This window comes from Cebus imitator, unplaced genomic scaffold (genome assembly GCF_001604975.1).
Source record: "Cebus imitator isolate Cc_AM_T3 unplaced genomic scaffold, Cebus_imitator-1.0 Scaffold41, whole genome shotgun sequence".
Lineage (NCBI taxonomy): Eukaryota > Metazoa > Chordata > Mammalia > Primates > Cebidae > Cebus > Cebus imitator.
In genome coordinates, this window is record NW_016107356.1 from 1,550,076 (window position 1) to 1,555,344 (window position 5,269).

The 5,269-nt window shown below is 41.4% G+C and overlaps 1 protein-coding gene across 1 annotated transcript in view; it reads right to left on the bottom strand.

The window, feature by feature from the left end:
• MYOM1 (myomesin 1) overlaps window positions 1-4,911 on the bottom strand; it is a 168,465-nt gene extending 163,554 nt beyond the window's left edge. Inside the window, exon 1 of the mRNA XM_017526074.2 lies at window positions 4,611-4,911. The gene's annotated coding sequence lies outside the window, so the exon portion shown is untranslated. The remainder of the gene's footprint in view (window positions 1-4,610) is intronic.
• Between the last annotated feature and the right edge of the window lie 358 nt (window positions 4,912-5,269).

Sequence of the window (5,269 nt, forward strand, 5' to 3'; positions counted from 1 at the left end):
AAAGAAAAGAAAAGAAAGAAAAAAGAAAGAGAAAGAAAGAAGGAAAGAAAGAGAAAGAGAGAAAAGAAAGAAAAAATTAGCCGGGTGTGGCATGTGTGTCTGTAGTCCCAGCAACTCCAGAGGTAGAGGCAGGAGGATTGCTTGAGCCCAAGACTTTGAGGCTGCAGTGAGCTGTGATTAACCATTGCACTCGGCTTGGGTGACAGAACAAGACCCTGTCTAAAAAAATAAAATAAAAATTAATATTCTTATGTTTTCCAAAAAGTAAATGGAAAAGGGTATGAAGTTTAGCATAACTGGATATTAAAAAACTCCACTTCGTAGCCCAGATGTGCCACTCCTGTCATTGTACCTTTTTTTTTTTTTCTTTTGAGACGGAGTCTTGCTCTTTCACCAGGCTGGAGTGCAGTGGCAGGATCTTGGCTCACTGCAACCTCCGACTCCTGATTCAAGCAATTCCCCTCACTCAGCCTCCTGAGTAGTTGGGACTACAGGCATGCCACGACGCCCGGCTGATTTTAGTAGAGACAGGGTTTCACCATGGCCAGGATGGTCTCGATCTCCTGACCTCATGATCAAAGGGTTGGGATTATAGGCGTGAGCCACTGCGCCCAGCCCATGGTACGTTTTTTAAAAAAAATTGTATCTATGAGGTCTTGACAAAGTTTTTCTATCCTGGCTATTGTGCTTTTCCCTCAGACTCTTCATAATATTTCTAATCTTCTGCCATTTCATTCTTCATTTGGGACTTCATTTGGGACAATATGGAAGGATAGAGTCATGTGGTGTTCATTCAATAAATAATTAGCAGCACCTACTGTGTGCCTGGCACCATCCAGCCCATGAAATCCAGTAGTGAGGCTGGGCACAGTGGCTCATGCCTGTAATCCAGTACTTCAGGAGGCCGAGGCAGGTGGCTCACTTGAGGTCAGGAGTTCAAGACCAGCCTGGCCAACATAGAGAAACCCCATCTCTACTAAAAATACAAAAATTAGCCAGGCATGGTGGTGGGCACCTGTAGTCCCAGCTACTCTGGTGGCTGAGGCAGGAGAATCACTTGAACTCGAAGGTGGAGCTTTCAGTGAGCCAAGGTCACGCTACTGTACTCCATACTGGGCAACAGAGCAAGACTCTGTCTCTGAACAAAAAGAAAGACAGAGGTAAACAAAAGAAACAAAATGCCTGTTCTAATCACCTGTACAGAACCATACAGTCTACTGCCGGAGAAAGATAATAGAGAAAATGAGTAAGTATGAGATAGGCTAATGTGCCAAGTGCTGAAGAGAAAAACAAAGCAGGTAAGAGGGATAGATGCAATTTTCAACAGCCTCAGCAGGGATGGCTTTCCTAGAAAGCAACATCTGAGCATGAAACTTTCTGGGGAAGAGTATTACAGATGGAAGACCAGCACAAAGGCACTGAAGAATGAACATGACTACCGTGCTCCAGGAACCACCGATTGGCAGAGGTTCTGGGGGAGGGAGAGGTATAGGAGAGGATGTCAAAGAGGTGAGCTCTATGTGTCGGGGAAGGGCCAGTAGTGTAGGGTCCTATAGGTAGCAGTAAGGACTTCGGCCCTTATTGCGAAAAGGCTGAGAAGCCATTGGAAGACCGAGCTGAGACTCATTCTCACTGATGTCTCAAGATGGACTGTGGAGGGACGAGAGTGAAAGCCAGGAGACCCATGAAAGGACTAAGCTGCATCCTCTCAAAATTCCTATGTTGAAGCCTTAACCTCCAGTACGTCGAAATGTGACCATATTTGGAGATGGCGTCATTAAAAAGGAAGTTAAGTTAAAATTAGGCCATTAGGGTGGGACCTAATCCTATATGATGGTGTACCTACAGGAAAAGAAAACCAAGACCCAGATGTGTACAGAACAGAGGGAAGACCATGTAGAAACAGGGAGAAGGCCATCTGTGAGCTAACAAGAGACGGGAAAAGAAGCCAACCCAGCTGACACCTTGATCTTGGACTTCTAGTCTCCAGAGTTGCAAGGTAATAAATTTATGTTGTTTAAGCCACCCAGTCCATGGGACTTTGCTGTGATAGCCCTGGCAAAAGAATACAAAGGCCACTGAAATGGTCCAGGCTAGAGGTGACAGGGGTAGCAGTGAAAGTGTGAGAGGTGGTCAAGTTCTGCACAGGTTTTGAAGTTAGAACCAATGGCATTTGCTGAAAGTTCTGAATTAGGATGTGAAAGAAAGAGATGACTCCAATGTTTTCGCCTGAGCAACTGAAAGACAAGTTGCTATTAACTGAGATGGGGAGGAATGTGGGAAAATATCAATTTGGGGTGGAAGAACAGGAGATTGGTTTCAATGCTCTAAACCCGAGAGGCCTGTTAGACCTTCCAGAGGAGACATTTTACGTGGGAAGTTGGATAGGTGACTCTGGAGTGCAGGGGCGAGGTCCAGGATGGAGATCTACATTTGGGAGTCAACAGCATTTAGGTGGTATCAAAAGCCGAAAAAACAGATCAGAACTATTATGCACGGAAAAGGAAGTCCTAAAACTGGGCCAGGTATGGCGGCTCATGACTGCAGCACTTTGAGAGGCCAAGGCAGGAGGATTTCCTGAGCCTAGGAGTTCGAGTCCAGCCTGGGCAACATGGTAAGATCTTGTCTGTATTATAAAAATATAAGATAAAATAAAATAAAGGCCTAAAACTGAACCCTGGAGTATGCTTATCTTATATATAACCTCTCTCAAATCTCACAAACACTTCAAGCAAAGGCATAGTCTCAAACCAGAAAAAAAAAAAAATGGTTTGCTCCGTAAGGAATATGCAGGCTTCTATTCTCCCTATGTAAAGAGGCAAGAGAATTGATTCCCAGGGTGGCAGCTGGCATTGTGAACTTGAGCTAACAGTTCTACTGAAAGTCAAAGCTATGTTTGTTTAGCATAGGGTAGGGAGATGTCACATTGCCTTAGCTTTCTTGAATAGTCTGTCTACTGATAGCAGGCCTATCAGCCAGGTTGACAACCCTGGATGAAGTAATAGTTTTATAAAAGTTCCACCACCAAATTTTTTAATAGTGTAGAATGAATTTTAAAGTGATCTGTTTTCTCCAAATCTTGTTTTATAAAAAAATTCAAAATGAAGAATGAATCCTTCTTGATCAAATTTAAAACTACTTTTTATTTAAACTATTTTAAAAGTCAGCATGTATTCCCTAGAGAAGAAAATCGAGCAAACTTCACTCCAAAAATATTTATCTTAGGGCTCATGGAAGATATCAGTCTACACGGCATGTCCTAAGAGAAAAAAATAGCTACCAGCAAGCAACTTTGCTTCAGCCCCTAAATAGATTGCTATTTTCTGTTACAAAATATAGAGGATAATTACCATGTCTAATTAATAATTACTAAATGAATGTTGATAAAACAAAGGGGTTAGAAAATATTAATACAGAATTATGTTAGGCAGTTATAAAGATATTAGAGAAGTTTCTGTTATGATACACACTACATTATAACATGGCACATGTTATTTGAATGATTTTCAAATAAATAATAAAGAACTTTGTTATGTGTTGTTATAAACTCAATTCACTCCCCAAATGATTTTAAATGCTGTTATTTTTACAAAATAAAAATTGTAAATGTCTTGCCCCAATACTATTTTTTATTTTCCCCAAATATATTTATTTTTAATAATAGTTAACATTCCTCTCCTCTCACATAGATAGTAGGTTACAAGTAAACAGGGTTTGACTTGAAGTCCACACTGCTGATTGTTACAGCCCTGACCTCTGGAACAAAGGTACAATCACCTCCTCTTCATCAAGTAAGTCTTTGAAGTCAACTAAAGCCAGGATTAGCCCCAACACATGACAGCTGGAGTACGTTGGGAGAAAGGATGGTTTTAGTGTCTTTTTTTTCTTTAAGACCTAAATTTTCTTTCTGAAAATAATTTGTGATTTTAGGAAGAAATACACATTCCATAGTTTTTGATGAAATACACATTCCATGAAATACACATTTCATGATACTTTTGTGCAGGCATTAGAGGGCAAAAGCGGATGAACACGATTTCCAGAAAGATCACTATGTGGGGCTCTATGTTGCCTCTGAAATATTGCTTAATCATTTTGAGGCCAGGAATATCATTGTGCACTCTCACATTTATCTACATTGCATTGTCACAGCAAGATCACTGAATTATCAACTAGTGACTTCAGAGTTCACTTTCCTTCTTTTGGTCTAATTTGTAACCAGGAAGCATTGTATGGCACATGGAGAATAGAAAATGCAGGGCCTCCTGTCTCTCATCCATTCTAGATTTCAACCAAACCGTACTTGGAAAGAGCATTTAACACACGCTTACAGTTCGATCTGAGGCAAATATGACCTCCTTACAGTCCCAGGAACAGGAGCTTAATTTCAGAAGAATACAGTGATGAGAGAGAAGAACGTGCCAGCCCAGCCGGCACCCGGCTGTTCTGCTTTCCCTCCCTGGAGCTTCACTTTCCTATTTCTCTGTTATTCTGACGTCTCTTTGAGAAAACTGCTGTGTTCAGAAGCCAGAAAGCAACCCACTTACACTGCAGCGCTGCTAAGCTCATAAGCTATCAAGTGCATTCTTCTGCCTCAGTGTCACACTTACCAGTTTCCAAAGGAGTAATGGCGGTGGAAATGTTCCGATGAGGCCGAGGAGCTGGATGGGAGAATGAAAACTCCACCGAGGTTGAATCCAAGAAAATGTTAAGAGGCAGGGCTAAAGACAGGACCCTGGGGGCCAGTTCAAAAATAATGCATGTGGTCAGGCAGTCGAATGTCAGGCCACACAGCCAGCCTTTTATGGCCAAGAAGGCAGATAAATATAGCAGCAGATGGGGAGGGTAGTCCCAAACCAGAAGGAGGAGAGGGGCACGGGCAGGTAGCTGCCTCAGGAATGTCATTCCGTAATGCCGATCAATGGGTCTGGCCCGATTAAAGCAAATAGAGGATTTTTATTTGGCAACAAGAGGTATTTTCATTATCACTTTATCATTAGATAATTTTAAAGCGTAATGGAAAGAGTCGTTTGTGTTAAGAGCTAAAAATAGGTGTAGTAATATGATTCTCAAAATGGACTTCATGGAATTTTAATGCCAAGATATGGTTCTGGGCATGCTGTTAATAACACATGTACAGTACATTTAAAAGATACAAATAACTTAAACACATACAGTACATTTAAAAGAAAAAAGAACTTGAAGCTAACTAAAGGCAAAACAAGGAAGAAATGGGTTACACGTGGTGGCAATTTTTGCCTGACATCAA